The 21,824-nt window shown below is 39.9% G+C and overlaps 1 pseudogene; it reads left to right on the top strand.

Annotated features, from left to right (window-relative positions):
• Nucleotides 1-398: 398 nt before the first annotated feature.
• Nucleotides 399-21,581, top strand: LOC149138674 (LRR receptor-like serine/threonine-protein kinase SIK1; annotated as a pseudogene).
• The last annotated feature ends 243 nt before the right edge of the window (nucleotides 21,582-21,824 follow it).

Here is a 21,824-nt window from a genome sequence, read left to right as displayed (position 1 = left end):
ATCTAAAATCTGATCATGGTATGCATTTTGTTAATGCACATTGTCACAGTTTTGTTTTGAAGGGTTCAACAGTTCAAGTCTCATAAGCCAGCGGGTTCTTTTGTTCGATGCATAAATTCATAAATTCAGACGAATTTAGTTTAAGCACAAAGTATAATCTACCTTATGCCTAGGGGTGCACAGCCTGCTGGGATTCAGCACCGTGAGAGGACCTGCGAGGTGAGCCAACACCGTGAGCGAGAGCAGTGTATTCTCGAGAGGGTCGCAGAGGACCTATGATGGGAGAACAAATGGAGCAAATGAGTGTTTGGTGCGAGCGTTCATTTCAAAATGTACCAGCATAACGGGTGCCACCTCAAATGTGGTGGGTCACCCACTCCCGGAAAACATTTGATGTGATGGGCCCTCGAGCTCCCGGAGAAATGATGGATGCAGGATGGAAAGGCATGGGCATGTACGGTAATGGGGGCCTCCATACGGGCTTTAATGCCCTATGGCACGCTGGTTAGCTCTTGCGATGTAATCGCTACATAAATTTCCAAGAGTTGGGTCAATGTTGCCGCTGCCAAGATGAGATTCAATGAAGTCTACAAAATTATTGATGTGAACATCTGAGGCACAACAAGAGATGATTTCTGGGATGAGAGCCGCAACAAACATGATATCCTCCACCAATAACTATTTGGCTGTTGTCCGGGCAATACCGCTGCATACACAGTTCCTAAAATACGTTGGAGGTAATGGCGGTTTTACCTGCCCTCTGAAGTCAATAGGCACTCTAAAATAAATAGGCTTGTTTTCTGGAACTTCTCTAGGTTTCATTACACATCTCCAAAACTGCGCGGAAATGGCTACAAATGAAGTTGAAGCACCAGATCATTCCTTAAAAGCTTGAATGAATTTTTTTTTGAAATGAAAAGTTGAGATTTCCATATTTGTTTCTAATTCTATGACAGATTTCTGGATAATACTATTATTATTGTTTTCCACTGAGCCATCACCAGTGTTTGCATTGATTTCTGAATATTTTATTGGCACTAAATTATCTCGAACAAACATGAAAATTTGCGCTTCCCTAATAAAATCAGTGACAACTTCTTCAGCCCTCAAATACAGGTTGGGTATTGCTCGATCTCCATTGTCCTGATGAAAAACTGTTCTCATGTGGTGAGTGTTGGCTCCCCGTTAATGGCAGTGTAGAAGGTCAACGCTCCCCGTGTGTTTCATGGCATGTGCTTAAATCTAGAGATGTGTCTATTTATTAACACCTGTGGGTTTTGGTGTAACGGTAATCGTGACTCCAACAAGTGGTATCAGAGCGAGAGGTCTCGACTTCGAAACACACTGGGCTTGCTTTGGGGGGGAATATTGTTGGCTCCCCGTTAATGGTGGTGTAGAAGGTCAACGCTTCTCGTGTGTTTCGTGGCATGTGCTTAAATCTAGCGATGTGTCTGTTTACTAACACCTACGAGTTTTGGTGTAACGGTAATCGTGACTCCAACAGTGAGGACTCTTGGAAATTGGAAGTTCTCTGCTACACTCTGCCCAACTGGTCATGAAAAGCGAAAAGGAATTTCCGTCTATAATAACGTGATGAAAATTGGCTCCCATGCAAAATTCACCTCGCTCGAAAGTAGTGACCTGCAGTAGCCATCGTTACTTTTGAAACATTATCTGTAGGAAAATGGAAAGCGAGTGAATTTTTCATACCTGTATTGAGAGAATTGAATCGTCATCCTTTCCATGGCAGATCTAGACAAGTTCCGTGAAGAAGTTTTTGTATTGAAAATTATCAATTTCCACATCCTCAAATGCCATGTTGACGGTTGCTTCAACGAAATCCACTCCCTCATCGTTGCAATCAATTTGGGGCCGACCTAATTCTCCTCCCTTCATGTCCAACCAACTTGCAAATGGATAGAAATCCACCAGAACTAACGACAGGCTTGTCTTCAGCTTCTCCACCATGGTAGGAAAATCCTTGGCAACAGTAATGTCTGGTATTTTATAGAAAAGAAATATTCCCACGTTGTTAGAGGGTATGTTACTAATGTCTATGCCTGATAGGAACATGGTATGCTTAGCAGTAGGCATGGTTGGTGCAACAGTGGAAATCCTCGATACATTTACTTTCATTTGGACTCATCCTGAGTTTGAACACATTTCATCATCCACCAATATGGCAAGCCAGGAGACAGAGGGTGCAAAAGCCATTTCTCTAGCTTGCTCTCCAGGCCACATTAAGGCCCTGACTTCTTTGCACTCCCTTGTTGAGTAGTTGCGGCACATCCAAATTGATTCGGACATCCCAAGGGACCACATGTATGATGACATAGATGAGATAGTGGCTTACCTTACCGATATTTAGTATAGTCAAAATGAAACACTGGCTCAACTAGACAGTCTCCAGTACAGTCACCATCACACTAATGATCACCTTCATAGCTTGGAAGTGCGAGTGGAACATATTGATTTCCACATTCATGATTGTGTTTGTTACTTTGTTTCTCACCCTATACTCCCCCCCCACCCCCCTCCTTGATTTGATGATGTCAGTTCTAGTCTCTTTTTTAGTTATTACTAGTATGACAAGGCTTCTGTGCCTCAAAAAAATAATGTATGCTAAGTGTCCTTTTTGGTATCCTCCAGTCCCCAACCTCAAAAAATCTAATCGGAATGAGAGTGTGGGGATTGTTGAGACAAATTTTGTATGTTATGCCATTTTGAAAATCTAATGAAAGTAGTTTGATCGACAAAAAAAAGTGTTAAATATAATTATTAATATATTATAATTTTTTTATATTACAACTAATATTATGTTAGATCTAAGACCTTTGTGATCCATATTGTAGATAAATGTCTTTTGGATTAATCACATCATTAGGATTTGGTCGACGTTTCAAACCAACTAATGTGGGTCATCCTTACGACAAGGTGAGAAAATCAGTTAGTCTTCAAGAATAAATAGCATGGATGCATCATTGCCAAGAGTTAGCCGTTGGTGATTAGTTAATCAAGAAAAATTCTAAAATGGCAGTAAGGAAATATTTATTAAAATATTAAAATTTTAGTTAAAAAATAGTTGTTAGGAAGCATAATTATATATATTGATAATGAATAATAATACTATATGGGATAAAAATTAGTTACAAAGTAATATTTATGTATAAAGAAGTTGTAAAGAATAGGTCATAAATTAATTAGGGATTAAGAATGAGCTATAAATATTAAAAATAATTGTCAGGGGTTTACATAACCCAATTAATTAAAATATTAAATAATAATAGGGTTAAGAGTTAGTTCCAAAATTATATATTTATAAAGGATAAGGTTAAGAGTGGTTAAGAATAAGATTAAAAATATTATATATTAAAAGTAATTATTAGCTTAATTATTATAATTATGTTAAATAAATATTGTCAAACTATTATAAATTATTAAAGGGGCCTAAATATTTATTTCAATTATCTTTAAAAAAGAGCGATAATACAGGCTACAAAATATTATATATGATATATTTATAAAGAAAAGGATAGGAGTGAACTTATTCTAATAATGATAAACAAATAAACTAGAATATGGTGGATTAAAAAAAAGGCGGGGAGTGGGGGAGACAAGGGGTGTGGAATCACGAAGAGAGGGCCAAAACCCAACTCTTACTCAATTTCCAACCTGTTATAGACATTTTTGGGCACTGCAACCCCAATCATAAATTTCCATAAATCAAGGGCTCTTAAGTCCCTAAAAGTGTTGTTCCAACCTCTAAAATAACAAGGTCAACTGATTACATCTTCTCCCAGAAGTTCTCCATGAAAAGCTGCTCAGAACTGGTCAAAACTGAACCATCTCACCTGCTCCATGGTCAAAGTGCGTTGCATCCCACCTAAATACACACGGGAGGTGTGATGCATCTTGAAAATCCCTTCTATGGGGTGTGATGGGCGAGAGTGGACAAATGGCAAGGTCAATCTGCAAGGTGGAGGATCATGGAATCTTCCAGAAACTTGTCCTGTGACACTTGCCTCTCTGCATTCACCCAGGGATGAGTAAGAGATCATTAATCTCCAAGTGGAATCAAGAACTATCAGAGAGAGGACACTAATCAAATCTCAAAAGCTGACTCACCCCCCTTGAAAACATCTATATATGGATCCCTCATCCCAGAGATCCGGAGGCTGGAATTTTGTATCTTGTAAGGAAGTGCTGCTGATTTCTTGGTGCAACATCATAGTGTTGGGTGATCTAAGCTTTTCATGAGGTGAAGAAGGGATTTCTTGTTGAGAGGATGATGCTGGGTCAGAATAATTGGTTGCAATCCTCTTCGCTATTCTCGATTATTAATAAAGCTATTCAAGTTTTCCTCCACATTCTTGTATGATTGATGATATATGCATTTGTGTGGCCAATATATATCTGGTCCTATATTGTTTATGATAATAGATCTATGTTCTTGGATAGTATTATGCTGCTTTGATTCTACAGGTGCTCTTTGAAGCTGGGTAGACGAAGAAGCGAGTGGCAAAGATCTATCAGAAGGGAGAGGAATCAATCAAGGAACCAAGCGCAAGACAGAGGTTGGTCTCCTTATTCCCCTCTCATCTATTTCTCATAAAGGAAAACGAAAGTAGTTTTAGTTTGTTTGTTTCTAAGGTAGCTACCAGCCTTAGTGGGACTAGCAGCTCTGCATAGACACTAGATTTCCCGATAACAAAATGGCGACTTCGCTGGGCAGAGAATAGATTGTTTGTTTGTCTATATTTGTTTGCTTTATAAACTTACAGACGGAGCCTGAAGTCAAGCCAGCTAGCCTTCGAACTGCATTTGCTATGCAAGTGCAAAGTAGATCAATGATGCTTCAGTCTATCTCCGGGTTTTGTTTATGAACTGAACAAATGATTTACAAGCTCTCTAATTGCCCTTGTGGTGGCTCTAGTAACCTCCTTAGATCTACCCCTGTGATTGATTTACTGATTACCACTTGCTCAGCCTAAACCCTTGAACTGAATTGCAAACTGTGACCTGGAACCTAGTTGAAGTCTCGTCCCTGGACCAGCGCACTGCCTCTTCTTTGGATTCTGGATGCATCGCACTTCCTGAGTGTAGTAGGTGCGCTGCATCTCTTTTTCCCTGTGTTACAGGTGCGCTGATCAGACAAGGCCTCTTCTGCTCTCAGATTTTGGTTTCTGTGTTCACTCTTTTCAGCTCTATTCAGGAGTTTTACTGCCTGTAGTCAGTACACCTCTGTTGAAACCCCCTTCCTTGCCATTACTCCGCCTCAATTGTGCAAAGAACTGTAAATGTTTTTATGTATTTTGAGTCATTTTCAGTTCTCTTTTACAAAGAAGTAGCGTAATTGAACTGTCATTTCTTGATTTGAAAGTGTCGCAAGTGTCGTTTTCAGTCGTAGAAGAGAATCCGATTGTTCTTGATAGTTGATTACACTATTACTCTTGTATTTGATTTGAATTAGTAGTTTTTCAAGTGTTGAAAGCAAGTTTTCAATCCCAAATCGCAAAGTGTCGTCATTGTCTTCATTTTGTCTTGAAAAGAAACTTGTTAGTAATGTCGCTTTGAAAAATAATTCAGATTTGCGCTTAGCTTTCTTTTTATCATTCACACATTAAGAAGGCTGAAAAACAAATACATGCATGTGCATTTGCATTTAGACTATTTGTTGGTTTGATTTAGGACAGTGCATATAGTGTGTGCTCTCTGCTCTATGTTGAAAGAATATCATTTCTCTTTCCTTAGTAGCTAGGATTTTCATTGCAAAAAGAAGATTAAAAGATTGTTTATCATCATAGATTGCATTTTAGGAATTGTACATCTACATCACGCAGTGAAACTGAAAGGAAAATTTGTTAAGCAAGATCAACTGTAAAATAAATTTAATGAATCTAAAAATGCTTTGGAACCTAACGCACAACATTTAGAAGTCTAGGCTAGAGACGTATTCCGGCGTCGTAAACCCTGGTACCTGTTGTTTTCATTGATGGTTGGGTGATTCCTCCACTTTGAGACGACAAGTGCCATTACGTACTTGTACTCCCACGTACCATCGTATATATTGGGAGACCAAAATAGGCTTTTTCCTTTATCCATAGGAAGCCGCGTCTGCTACCCTATCGATCGCAATGCACTCAACACAGCATTCGGGAAGATTCACTGCTGTACCATAAAAAGTATTCTGTAGTTTTGCGATTGGTTTGGTAATCCCTTTGTCTAGATTTCCAGAGCAGTCTCTTTCGTTCCTTTTCAGACTCCTTAAAGTAAAAGCTCCATCTGAGCACTTGTCACTTCAAGCTCATTAAAAATCGAAGGCGACTAGAGTCATCTTTTGTTTTTTTCTCGACTCTTAAAAATCAAAAAAACAAGTTGTGTCAAAGCGTCTAAAATTCATTTAATTCGGAAACATATTTCCCCTTGATTTTTAGTTGATCGAGTAATCCACAATCGTGGAAGAAATTCAATTGAAACCCCGTCATTTGCGGAGGCTTACGAGTCAATCGTCTTTGTCTCCAGAATCGAAATTATTACGGACAAAGTGAACTCGTTTAACCGGTTCCAAATCCCCTGGTAACGTTAGAACAAGTGTTCCAACACCTTCAGAGACTCCGGTTACTCCAAACATTTCTGGTATCCCTGCCTTTACAGAAGAAGTTCAGCAGCCACCAAAGGACAGTAGAACTGATCCTAGTGTGAAGGTAAACACTTGTATTATTGAACCAGCTCCATCTACAGCTGATTCAGAAGGTGTTATTCCCCAAACATCTGTCACTGCAGATTCTATACCTTCTTCGGCACCAGAAATATTTTACGGACCTGACGGTCTACCTCTTCCACCTGGTCTGATTGCTATAGAAGATATTGTGGAGGATCCTCCATCTAGTACTCCATCGCCATTTGGATTGGGGATCACTCTATATCCTTCTTCATCAGAAATTAGTCTACCATCATCGGAAGCTCCTGTAGAATCGCTAGGAAATATTTTGGATAGACTAGAAATGTCTGAACAACCGTCGACATCTAGGACTGTGTCATCCGACACAGCGACGGCAGAACTTCCTGCTGTCACTCCAACAATGTTCGCCAGCATACCATCTATCCCAAATAGCTCTCAATCGCTAGAAGGGGCCCACTCAGGGGCTATTTTGACAGTATGGTCCGTTCCTATTTGTTCATCCGGAATAGTATCTGGGAACTCTTATGTTGAGTCTCAGCAAATTGATCCTTTAGGGTGTCAATTTGGGCAGTCTGGTCCTCAAGGACAAACAATTCCTTTGAGTACCGTAATACCGCCGTATGGGGGGCAATATACCCTTTCATTTTCTCCTCTGGGAGGACAACCATACGAGAGTTCACAACAAAATTTAGGTTATGCTAGAATTACATCTAGCGGTTGGGTGCCAATACTGCCTCAACAACCAAGAGTTGTATATTCGATGCAACAATGTTTACCTATGTCAAATATACCAACTACGCCAACTACTGTGATGGTGTCACAAGTAAAAGTGTTGCCTGTTGTATGCCAACCTCAGGTTTCTCAGGTTGTAATGCAACAGCCTCTTGTCCCTATGACTCAACCACAATCGCCAACTAGTGGAATGACACAGGTCCAAATGGGTACAATTACCCCTCATCTTGGTAAAACGGTAAGTATTGGACAACATCACATGGCTTCGCAACCATGGCTGGTGCAATACCAACAACCGCAATTCCAACAAGTATACCAAGGATCTGAGCAACAAATCTTTGTAAATAATGGGCAGCCGTATATTCAAAACGATCAAAGTCAACCATTCTACAATGGTTATGCCCATCAACCTTACCAAAGTTACCAGCGTCAAATGCATTATGCTGGTATGCAAAGACTAACTGCCCAGGCCATTCCATCCTATCCTGGGTATGCTTCACCAAACCTGAATCAACAGTTACCCTTCGTGGCAACTTTAGAGTTACCAGATCTAAATCGGCTAACGAACGATCCAATTGCTTACGCCCCTTGGTGGCCAGCGATTCCGCATAAACTTCCGTCAGATATTCCTAAATTTAATGGAAATCCGGGTGAAGACCCATCGAATCATGTGATGACATTTCATCTGTGGTGTTCATTAAACACCCTAAACGATGATCGATTAGGCTTCGCCTTTTTCAGAGGACTTTAATTGGTCCAGCAGCAAAGTGGTATATCGAGTTACCCAGAGCTTCGTTTGACAACTTCAGTGCCCTAGCCATAACCTTTTTAACCCATTTTCATTTACCGATAAGGTACGAAACATGAACAGAACTTCTTACCAATTTCAAGAAAACAACGGCCACTCACATATTCGATCATATTCATGAGTGGCGACGTCGTCGTAGAATGGTAAAACGTATGTTCCTGATCAGCTTTTAGCTGAATGGTTTATTAAGTCATTATTACCTTCCATTAAAGAAGATGTGGCAAAAGGAGGAGTTGTCACTGAAGAGCAAGTTATTGCTTGTGCGCAATATTTAGACTTGATTTATACTCAGTCTGGCACACTCTACGATAAAATCCCTGACGCTCCCAGACCGGAATTTTCCGTCCTTCCTCCTTCTAAATCGAACAATGACTCTCATGCCGGCGATGGTGTGATTGGTACGACAGACACGAAATCAACAAAGGCTACATCTAAAAAGGCCCGTAAGATTTCTAGTCAAAATGAAAAAGAAGAACTTCTCGCCTCGGAAGTAAATGTCGTCTCGACTGATAAAGGCAAAGAAACCAAGCAACCAGGAGGCAAGAAAAAAAACAAAGGGAAGAAGAAGAAACAGGAGGAATCATCACCTGAAAATTCTTCTGCGAACCCTTCTGGAGATAGGAAACAAAAACGTCCATGGTTAATATGTGATGAGGATCATTGGACAAGAGATTGTCCATATAAAGCTGAGCTTAGAAAATTCTTCAAGAATTCAAAAACCTCGGCGGTATTGACTGATCCGTTTCCAAATCCAGGAACAAATCTGGTTGCTAGTGAAAATGCTTCCCCGTCCCAAGTGCTGATGTTGTCGGTTTCGAAACAGCAAAATGATGCTTTGATATCAACAAGGAATAAAGATTACAGGAATCCACACCTGTCAAACAACAAGGATAAAGATCAACCTAGTAGTTCGACAACAACTTCGACAGAAGTTGCGCTGCCCATCGTTCCAGAGCTAACAATAAAACCGCCAAAGGGAGTAGTACACAAGTCGACATTTAATCCTCGTGCCAGAGCAGCACAACATTATAATATAGTGGAATATCTGGCCCAATCGCCATCCGCTATGTCGACACTTGAAGTACTACAAAATTGCCCATCCAAAAAGCAGGCTTTATTATTAGCTATAGGTGGGATAGACCCAAAGGATTCCAATCTTGTGTCCTTTAATCACAAAGGATATGATCCTCAGTTACCAACTCAATTAGCTTTCCTCATTCAGGTGAAAGCCCTCAACAAAACTGTTCATAGAACAATTATTGATGAGGGGGCATCTACATATATTATGTCGATGAGTTGCTGGAAAACTTTAGGATCTCCAACCTTGTCACGATCTTCGACGACATTAAAAGCATTTGATGGACGAACATATACCCCAAGTGGTATTCTAAGTAACTTGCAAGTTGAACTAGGGGGGAAAACAGTAGAAATAGATGTTGAAGTAATCGTCGGAAACCTCGATTACAACATCCTAATGGGAAGGCCCTAGATATATGCTATGGCTGTTGTTGTGTCGACCTACTTTAGAAAGATTGCATTTCCTTTTCAAGGAGGAATTACGATCATCGACCAACAAACATTTCTCCCCAATAGTTCCCAAGTTACGGGAAGCATTCCAATGATCCATGGAAGCCCCCATTCGCTTCAAATTATCGGAGTAGGCCTACTAAAAGACCCTATATTAATGGGAACTTTTGCTCTCCCACCTCCAATCAATCTGGCGGAAGTAGCAATGGTAGGAACCTGCAATATGATATCTTCGATTCAAAAGATCTCTGAAAACAATATTAACATGGATCATCTGCAGGTATTGCCTCCAAGCCCAATAGAAATATTGTAGCAATCAATGTTTTCGGCATGGGAGGTAGACCCCAATCAATGTTCATCAATCGTTTGGATAGATAGGTCTAAGGAATATGGCACCCCTTCAGATCCTTGGTCGCAAGTGCATTACACTGACGAAGGAATTGTTCAGTCAATGATAATTGAAGGGGCGCCATGGGAAGATTACCACCATCGTTCCCATCTTCCTGATTGTCAAGAAGATACTCCTGATGACCTTAATCATCCTTCAGTTTTTGATTTCCTTTCAAATACTATAAACACGGTGGATTCCGAGTGAAACTTGTCCAATATTGAAGAGACTATCGCCATAAATATCTCGACCAAAACGGATGTTGTAGAGAATATTTATGTTGGAAAATGTTGTTCTCCTTCAGAACCGGAAATATATAACGATCTTTTTCACAAATTCAGAGATGTCTTTGCTTGGTCATATGATGAAATTCCAGGCATTGACTCGAGTATAGTTGAACACGAGATAAAAGATGTATCCAAATTTCAAACCTGTAAGACAACGGCTACGGCAGGTGCACCCCAAGAAAGCCGCTGCCATCAAGGCAGAAGTTGAGAAACTTCTCCATGCTAGTTTTATTTACCCGGTTCCTCTAACCAATTGGGTATCAAACATTGTTCCTGTGATGAAAAAGCGAGGAACGATTAGAGTGTGCGTCGATTATAGGGATGTAAATCAAGCTTGTCCGAAAGACAACTACCCTACACCCTTTATTGACCAGATAATTGATGAATGCACCGGATGTGAAATCTTTTCATTTATGGATGGATTCTCCGGGTATAATCAAATAAATATCCGCCCACAGGACCAGTCAAAGACTGCATTTATTTGTCCGTGGGGCACATTCGCATATCACAAATTACCCTTTGGTTTAAAGAACGCAAGGGCAACATTTTAGAGGGCAATGAATTATGCCTTCCATGACATCAAAAACATCGTTCAACCATATCTCGATGACCTTCCGGCTCATTCGCGAAAGAGGACTGATCATCCACAGCATTTGAGAGCGATATTTCTACGTTGCTGACACTACAAGATACGACTCAATCCACACAAATGTGTGTTCTGTGTCAGTTCTGGTCGTTTACTTGGCTTTGTAGTCTCAAAGCATGGGATCCGTCTCGACCCCTGTAAGGTTCAGGCAATCATAAATATGCCTCCACCTTCAAATTTGCTTCAGATTCAGAAACTCCAAGGGAAAGCAAACTTTCTGAGGAGGTTCATTCCAAATTACGCCGAACTTGCTAAAGGTTATACACATCTATTGAAAAAACAAGTACCCTTCGTTTGGGATTAGGTTGCGCAAGCTTCCTTTGATGCTTTAAAAGAATCCCTAATGAAAGCATCATTAATGTACGCTCCTGATTATCAAAAAGACTTTAACCTGTATCTGGTTGCAGCAGATACAACCATCGCAATGGTTTTAGTTCAAGAAGACAACGGAATTGAACATCCTATATATTATTTGAGTAGAAACTTAAATGATATAGATGGTAAGTATTCCTATGTTGAAAAGCTGGCTCTCGCAGCTGTTCAAGCGATATAGCGGTTTCGACACTCTGTCCTCTTTCGAAAAACTACCATTTTATCAGATTGCAACCCCATGACTTATATATTGTCGCGACAGTTGCTGGGGGGAAAATATTCAAAATGGATAGCAATTCTTCAAGAGTTTGATCTAGAACTCGTAAAATCCAAATCAAAGAAATCCCTGGTTTTCATGAAATTACTATGCGATCTACCATCGTCGTCCAACGATGAAACATCCAAAGAAACCATCGTGGATGAATCTCTGTTTATGATATCTTCAAGCAATCCGTGGTATGGAGATATAATCATCTATCTCCAAACCCAAAAATATAGGTCTAATACCTCTCGCTCGGAACAAAAACGTATTCGATACCAATCAAAATACTACATGATCATCGGTAATACACTTTATCGTCGTGGTGTCGATACAGTTATGAGGAGGTGCCTCACCCATGAGGAGGCTGAAAAAGCCCTGAATGATTGCCATTCAGGCACGTGTGGGGGGCATCAATCTGGTTACGCTATGGCGCAGAAAATTTTACAAGCATGATACTTTTGGCCAACAATGTTCAAAGATTGCATAACCGCAGTCAGGAGTTGCCATGCATGTCAAATTTTCGATAGCAAAACCAGAAAACCACCCGCACCCCTGCAACCGATAGTTGTTGTTGGGCCATTCGCCAAATGGGGCATCAATTTCATGACATGTAACCCCACCTCGACTGGGGGGCATGAGTATATCATAGTCGCAGTAGACGATTTTACCAAATGGGCCGAGGCGATGCCTACATTAGATAACATTGGTGAAACAACTGCCCTTTTCTTTTTCAATCATGTAGTCACCAGATTCGGCGTTCCACAGTCCATAGTCACAGATCATGGATCGCATTTTCGCAATCATATGATGGTTGAATTGGCTGCCAAATTAGGGTTGTCCCACGATAGCTCTACTCCATATTACCCGCAAGCCAACGGACAAGTTGAAGCAATCAACAAGGTCTTGAAGCGAATGTTGCAAAGGATGATTGGAGTCCACAAAAGGAGTTGGCACCTGATCCTGTACTCAGCCTTGTGGGCATACCGAACATCGGTAAGGAATGCAACCGGGTTCACACCTTTTCAACTGGTGTATGGCCTAGAAGCAATCTTACCAGTTCAGTGTGAAATCTCGTCCCTCAAACTCGCAGTCGACCTTCTCCCCGGAACTTCAGAAGAGGAGGCTCGTTTCTTGGAACTAATCCAATTGGATGAAACCCGTTGTGATGCCGCTTTGGCTAACGAAGCCCATAAGAAATGATTCAAGGCATAGTTCGATAAGAATGTCAAACCCCGTGTCTTCTCAAAAGGTGACTTGGTCTTATTTTATGACCAGGAATCTAATAAATTGGGAGTAGGTAAGTTCAAGTCTTTATGGATGGGCCCCTATATTGTTAAGCAAGTGTTAGCAAAAGGAGCCTACGAGTTAATGGATTATGACGGGATTCCACTGGCGCAACCCCGTAACGGGTTGTACCTTAAGCGTTACTACGCATGATTCAGTGTGGTAACCCATATGCTTTTGTTACATTTTTTGTTTTCGCTAAGAGTAATTGTTTTGGTCAAGTAATCCACTTTTTACATTTGTCGCAGATGTCGAACCTATTGGAATCTTTTGTTGGATATGCTGACGGAGCGAGTTGTAGTTCGCAGAATCTATCTTCTGCGGCCTGGGCCATTTTTGATCCAAGTGGCGAGTTAGTAAGTTTCAGAGGGGTATGTATTGGTCGGTCAACAAATAACATCGCTGAATATAGCGCGTTGATAGGACTTCTCTCTGATGCCATCACACATGGAATAAGCTGACTTGTCATCAGGCTAGACTCACAGCTCGTCATACTACAACTCACTGATATCTACTCCGTTCGAAATCCAGCTATCTATCGCATGTTCCTAAGGGTCAAGATTTTGGAAAGACAATTTGATTTTATTTAATACCAAGCATATTTCCAGAAACTTAAACACATTAACGGACTCATTGGCAAATTATGTGTTAGATAGACATTTGCAACATTTATAAAAAGAAGCATTTCATCAGTATTTGCATCAGGATCATGTAACTTAACGAAAATAGAACTCCGAAAATCAAAAATATATATATAACTGTTTATGGTTTACACATAATGTTCTATAACCAAGAAAAAATTGGTCAAATGAACCAAAACTCAAAACGCTAGGGGGCACCCTAGTCTAATGACGCTGGTGATAACAAGTCACCGTCTGTGCAATCATGCATAAAAGCCTAGTCCACCGACTCAGCACGCCGGTAGTATGTCGCTGCAACCTCAGGGGCAGCTCGTCAGTCCTCACGTCCGGAATACCAAGAGTGAGGCCTTCGACCTGATCCTGCAATGCTGGAAGGGTCTCGGCCACATCAAGTTCACGAAGGATAGCCCTTCCCACAACCTCTCCTGCTGGGGCGGCAGCTGGCACTCTCAAGCATACTATTGGTCGGATTGGTCCAACATCTGCATGAGCAAATGAGTTTTGATTAGTCCTGATAGAAGAAAGCACAAGAACATTATAAAGAGAAACGATAAACAGAGATATGGTCAGAGAATTTATCGATGACACCCCACTACTCGCCAGCAGGCAGTACAAAATCCAGATCACCCCGGAAATCCATACCGGCATATGGATACTCGGAAAAAGCCATCTCCTGATGGTTGAACCACCCGAAAAAGGTATCAGAAAAGGAAACCTAGGACTGACCAGCATGTCTGGCCATAAGGTCGACCCATCTCTGCATCCGTGGCTCAGTCGATGGAGGTAAACCAAGTGAAACATACTGCGACTGCATCAGCGGGATCTTTTCCAAGGCGAAAGCTGTCAAGATAGAACCATATCCAAAGTTCTTCAATCTTCCATTTTTCACCTTGGTCAGTTGTTCTTTCATCATAGAGAGTACTGCATCACACCAGTTGAACACCTTTGGTTCAAGGCATTCCAAGGCGTACTGCATATAAGACCTGTTGGCCACGTGAAGAGGCGCACTACCAGCCAGTCTAGCAAAAGTAAACAGAATGGTCCTCAGGGACCTGTCAGTGACATCTCAGATAATGAGCTTGCCGTCCTTACTCGGCTGAGATCACTCTCTACAATACCTGCGAATGTAATCTCTCACAGATTCACCCCCACGGGCCGAACCTAATAATGAGATAGGGGCACCCTGCCTCGATAAGCCGGTCAAAAAATAGATGTCCACGACAGTCAAGGGGATGGACTTACCCCTAATCTGGAACTCCTGGGTGGTAGGATCCCATGCATCGAGAAAATATTGCAACAGGTTGATTTTTTGCCTCATGCAAGAGATGCAGAAAAACTTGAACAAGCCACAGTTCCGCAGTGCATTTACCGTTCCGCAGTGCATTTACCGCAACCGGATCATGTAAAGCAAGCATGTCCTCTTCTTCATGCTCACGTTCTTGCCATGTAACAGGCATTTTTCTCCAATGAATCTCTGAAACAAACAAGAGAAGAGTCAAGATCCTGATTTGGTGAAAAACAAGCAAAAATTTCCATGAAAAACTGTGCATAAATTTCCCTCTTTGCGCCTATCGCACCCGCAACAGTGTTCTAGGTGGGATGCATGCTGTCTGGCTAATGGCCAAGCCGGCATGCATCGCACCTTTCGATGTAGAAGAGGTGCGATGGAGCCAAGGCGAGTTTTTCAAACCCCAGAGGCTCAGAAAAACCAGAAAACATGCTCAGAATTCAAAAAGGAAAGGATGAAATTAAAGAGCTCAGGTTTAGCTCCTACTTGGTCCAGACGGCGCCGAGAATCGTCCATAGAATCTCCCGGAATCAGCTAGTGAAAATCAAGGGGGAAAGCACCTCCAAAGCTCCAACAAACCAAAGTTCAAATGAAATGGTAAAATGAGAGGTAAAAATCACTTTTAAATTACTTTTCACATAATTCAAGTAAAATATTAGTGTTTTAACTCATTTTTCAAACATATATTGTTCGTTTCTAGCTAAGTTTGATGAAGCAATTGAGCAGGTAGTACAACCTTTGAAAAAACAAAGTTGTCGATGGTAAAATCAAGACAATCAATGACCATTATATCGAGCAGTTTTAACGCGGAATTCAAGCTCGTTAAAAAATAAACATAAGCAATGAGAAAATGTTCCCCCAGAGTTTAATCTCATTAAAAAATGAACCAATTTCTGGTAAATAACCAACGTGAATGTATTATCATCAGCCTTTGAAGCCTTGGTGGTGTTCTCATCATCACCTCCACTTTGTTTTGGCCAATCATTCACCTCCATTTGATTGTTTACCCCTTTTGAGGAACATCTGCGAAGAGTGATCCTATTAACCATCCTTGTGACACTGTCGTGATTGGAAAATTCCAAACCTTACCTGGAATCAGCTGCTACCCGAATTTATCACTCGTTCCTCAAAAAACGAGTCTCCTTTAAGCTCTTTTGAACTCACTCGTAAAATATGAAAAGATTGCCAAGCCATTGGCCTCTCCACCTCGTTAAAGGGACCGGAAGTGCTATCCCTCCTTTAGATTTTAATCTTTTTGGACTTGAGGGATTATTACGCAAAAGGATCGAGTGCTTGTTTTGTTCGGCTCGTTAAAAGTACCGAAAATTCATCCCTTTTGTATTGTTTTATACTTTTTCGGACTCAAGGGATTATATGACGAAAAAGGATTATTGGAGTTCTCTTTACGTCCCTTTTTCAGACTCTCTAAAATTGAAAAGGACCGAGTTATCCTTGTAATTAAACTCGTTAAAACCGAATAGTGACAAACTTGTCCATACAGACAAGAACGAGTTTCACTATCGCTAGGCTCGTTAAAACATAGCGATGGGTTTTCCCGAAGGGAAAATTATAGAACAAGAATATGTTATCCTCCTCAAGCTTGAAAAAAATAAAGAGGTACTGGTCAACAATGACTGGGGAAAAATTGGGAAGAAAACTTGAAGAAACTTTATTGGTAGCAAGTCGCTCTTAAACATGACACTTTCAATCCGCATCCGAGTCGGGTTGGGTTGTTCCGTTCGCTGGTCATATCACCATAGGTCCATCACACCATCCATATTTGGGGTTAATGCTACCAATCCATCATGTCAGTGTCGCCGATATGTTCAAGAGAAGTCACTCAGAGAATTCACCTGTGTCTCACCCACTGCAATACATTTACGCTCCATTCTTTCATAACCGCCACCCTGAACCTTATATCACCAAATCGTTTTCACCTCCATTAAAATCATTTGCTCTGTTCCATGTCATTGATGTGGGATTCACTAAGGCCCTCCTATGACAGATCGCTTCTTGTCGACATCAACTCATTATCCAAGAAGTCGATCTAGGAATAACCCTTTCAGTACTCTGAAGCTTGCATGCCTCAATGTTAAGTTTCTCACTTCCGGCGACAGGTTTACATCAATGGCCTTCGACCGAAAGATTTTGCGTGGTGTTCAATGCCAAGTCCCTTATTCACACCACGTGAATTGTACTGTAGTACCTTGAGGGTCATCATCATTATCGGTGATTCCTCTCGCGCCTGTTAACAACTTACATCATTGGCTGGTAATCAGGCGATGTCTTTCCATGTTCGACTCCAGAACATCTCTCACATGGATCGACCTGTACTTTGAGTGAAGATCGAACGAGATTGAAGACCCCGGATCTAGTTTCATCCATCCGGGCTGTGATATATATTCAGGAAAATAAAGACATCAAATGTACATCATTACTGCACAGATAATCATCCAACCTAAGGGATGATGGCTCTACTAGAATCATCAGTCTACACTCAGACGATTGTATGTCTTATGTACATGAAAGTGAATTTATAAAGCTGAGCATGGGAATGCCCGCCTCAGCTAGATCATGAAAATATTATGAAGATAATGTATTGTATTGTATATTATTACAGGTCACCTTCCAGCTCGAAAAAACTTCAGATCCTCATGATAAAGCATTTCACCCGACATCAAAACATATTAACGACCTCATGCTTTAGGGGGCAACTGTTATAGACATTTTTGGGCACTGCAACCCCAGCCATAAATGTCCATAAAACAAGGGCTCTTAAGTCCCTAAAAGTGTTGTTCCAACCTCTAAAAGAACAAGGTCAACTGATTACATCTTCTCCCAAAAGTTCTCCATGAAAAACTGCTCAGAACTGGTCAAAACTGGACCATCTCACCTACTCCATGGTCAAAGTGCGCTGCATCCCACCTAAATACACACGGGAGGTGTGATGCATCTTGAAAAGCCCTTCTATGGGGTGCGATGGGCGAGAGTGGACAAATGGTAGGGTCAATCTTCAAGGTGCAGGATCATGGAATCTTCCAGAAACTTCTTCTGTGACACTTGCCTCTCTGCATTTGCCCAGGGATGAGTAAGAGATCATCAATCTCCAAGTGGAATCAAGAACTATTAGAGAGAGGACACTAATAAAATCTCAAAAGCTGACTCAGCCCCCTTGCAAACATCTATATATGGATCCCACATCCCAGAGATCCGGAGGCTGGAATTTTGTATCTTGTAAGGAAGTGCTGCTGGTTTCTTGGTGCAACATCATAGTGTTGGGTGATCTAAGCTTTTCATGAGGTGAAGAAGGGCTTTCTTGCTGAGACGATGATGCTGGGTCAGAACAATTGGTTGTAATCCTCTTTGCTATTCTTGATTAGTAATAAAGCTATTCAAGTTTTCCTCCACATTCTTGTATGATTGATGATATATGCATTTGTGTGATCAATATATATCTGGTCCTATATTGTTTATGATAATAGATCTATGTCCTTGGATAGTATTATGTTGCTTTGATTCTACAGGTGCTCTTTGAAGCTGGGTAGACGAAGAAGCGAGTGGAAAAGATCTATCAGAAGGGAGAGGAATCAAGCAAGGAACCAAGCGGAAGACAGAGGTTGGTCTCCTTATTCCCCTCTTGTCTATTTCTCATAAAGGAAAACAAAAGTAGTTTTAGTTTGTTTGTTTCTAAGGTAGCTACCAGCCTTAGTGGGACTAGCAGCTCTGCATAGACACTAGATTTCCCGATAACACAACCATCATCCCTGTTTAGATTTCTAGCATGCCTCTTAATCTCAATAGCCTCCCTAACCTTCCTATGGTGGAAATTATCAACCCTCGTAATGACTCTAGAGTCCTCAATGAATACATGGTGTTTTTATTTCTCCGCATGTTCAGCTAGAGCCGATGAGTGGGACAGATTGTGCCTAATGTCAGCAACATGCTCATGGATCATCTAGTTAATTGACAAACTCGTTTCTCCAATATATGGAATACCACAGGAATATATGGTTATAATTTTTTTTTTTTTTTATAAAAAAAACAAGTTTCTATGGGTATATTTTATATTAATCCTTGTGATCTCTTTTGGATTGTGAATTCAAGGAATTTGAGTGGAAATAAAATCATTGGTTTTCTCCCAACATAATCTAGAAATGTGAGAGGCTTCGAGGATATGTAAGTCCTTTGTACTTGATTTGTGTAGTAAGTATCTGTACTAGATTTGTGTAGCCTGCAAATGTGTGCCATAGTAATGTTTTCTTCCACATCACTAATTAATGTACCCATTGCCACTTTAACAAAACAATAACATAGTGTGATATCTCTTCAATTCAGAGACCTTTCTGCTAACCAATTATCAGGTCTCATTCCTCAAGAACTTGAGTAGCTACATAATTTAGTCTGATTATAAGTTCCTTGAAATGGATTATAAAATACGACTCATTTAATACATTCATAGTTATTCGGAAAATAACTCTAGAGTTATCTCATATACAAGATATTGAATAACAACATTTTATCAGGGGAGGTGTCATATTAGTTGAACAATTGTTTCAGCCTTACAACACTGTAAGAATTCATTTGAATCCCATCCCCTATTCTAAGTTCATTTTGTTCTGAAATTAAAAAGGAAATAATATTCATATTTCTAGTTCGTGTACTAATTTATACTAGAAATGATTTCAATTGTTTCATAGAAATTTCTCCTACAACAATGTGTCTAGTAATATTCCTATCATAAATAACTTTACAAGATTTACCCTAGAAAGGTGTAGATATAATGTAAACATTTACTTTTGGGTTAAATTTGGTATTATTTCTAGATATTAGTTTATTTGTGCATTTCATCTAACAATATTGATTACTGCATCAACTTTCTAGGAAATCCAGGTCTCTGTGGCAATTGGATTGGATCACTTTGTGAGATAAATTCCAAATGACAAAAGGTGAAACATTAAATAAATTTTAGATTCCATAGATTAGTTATGTTTTGTGATAAAAGTTTTAGTGAAATTATATTTATAAGAGTATTAAGTTGATTTTGAAAATGGACAGCTTAAGTCTCAACACTGACTATTGTTTGCATTTAGGTTGGGCTCAATTTTATCAGTATGTATGATCTTTATAATTCTCTACTGTTCAAATCATCCTAAACCTTTTACCAAAGGGTCAGAAAATAAAATGGGTCAACGCATTATTTCTATGGGACTTAATAATTATATCAACATCAATATGTGTCCCTTGTTTAAAAAATTCTTTCATATCTTGACTAGGTTCTCCGAGGCTAGTAATATTTCACATGGACATGGCCCTCCACATGTATGATGACATAATTAAAAACATGGAAAATTTGAATGAGAAATATGTAATTGGTTATTATGCTACAAGCACAATTTATAAATGTGTTCTCGATAATTGGAAGCCAGTTGTTGTTAAAAGAATATACACACATTATCCACAAGGTTTGCACCAATTCGAAACTAAGATTAAGACTGTTGGAAGAATCAAGCATCATAATATTATGGGTTTGCATGGTTATTATCTTTCTCCACATGGAAATTTGTTGTTCTATGACTACATGGTGAATGGAAGTCTATGGGACATCTTACATGCTCAGTGAAATGGATGGTAAAACCCGTCTAGAAATTTACACGTATAATGGTCATATAGCCTTTAGCAGAAGATTCTAACCAGCCTTTCATATATAGTGAATGATTTCTAATGGCCTACTTGGATAATCCAAGTAATGCATTTTGTATTTAGGATCTTCAAAGATGATAAAGATAGACTGGAACACGCGTCTAAGGATTTCTTTGGGAGCTGCACAAGGTTTAACATATCTCCATCATGACTATAACCCATGTATTATTTACAAAGATATAAAAACTTCCACCATTGTCTTAGATAACAATTTGAAGCGCATTTTCTGACTTTGGCATTGCCAAATGTATCCCTTTTGCAAAAATCCACACCTCTACCTATGTTATGGGTACCATTGGTTATATTGACCCTGAATATGTAAGGACATCTAGGCTTAATGAGAAGTATGATGTGTACAACTATGAAATTGTTCTTTTAGAGCTAATAATAGGGAGGAAAGATGTGGATAATGACTCTAATTTTCTTCAGTTGGTAAGATGATAATGCCTCTTAATTTGCTTCAATTGGGATTGTCCTTTTGTTAATTATGAAGCTAGTTGGTTTTGGGATATTTCATGGACGAATAAACTAAAGAAATAACCTTGGTTTATTTAACATGGGCATTTGAATACAGATTTTATCAAAGTAGATAATGATATAGTAAGGGAAACTATAGACGAAGAAGTAGCAGCAACTTGCACAGGTCTTGGGCTTGTAAGAAAGGTCTTCCATCTTGCATTTCTTTGCACAAAGAGACAACCTTTTTACCATCCCACCATGCATGAGGTTACCATAGTTTTTTATTCATTAGTACCTGCTTCCAAACAAGCTTCAGGTATATAATTAAACCAACCATCCCCCAACAACAATCACAGGATATATTTGGATGAGTACGTGGAAGGCAATCACAAAGAAGTTCTCAGGAACACAAGCAACACTTCTAATGGACATTTTTTTATGAGATTTGACAAGGTTATTTCACATAACATTGTTTGTATATTACGAAGGCTTGAAGAAGGCTTAGATGGAGCTCACAATCAAAATTGTATCCAATTGTCCATTCTTCCATATTGTTGCGAGTGGAAAATAAAGTTAGTGTTGGGTGCAAAATCCGTTACTCATTCAAGGTTGTTGTGTTCATTATAGCAGTTAGTATGTACTCTTGTGAAATTAATTGAAGCAATCATATACTTTGGGTCATGGAATAATTGTATTGCTTGCTCCTTGTGCTAAGAACCTTCAATAGGGTTGAGGTTAGGTGCAAATT

Source organism: Pinus tabuliformis, chromosome X (assembly GCF_031772625.1).
Source record: "Pinus tabuliformis cultivar Carrire ecotype Pingquan chromosome X, CPIR1, whole genome shotgun sequence".
NCBI classification, from domain to species: Eukaryota; Viridiplantae; Streptophyta; class Pinopsida; order Pinales; family Pinaceae; genus Pinus; species Pinus tabuliformis.
The sequence above is the reverse complement of the archived record's forward strand: the minus strand, read 5'-3'. Positions and strand labels throughout refer to the sequence as shown.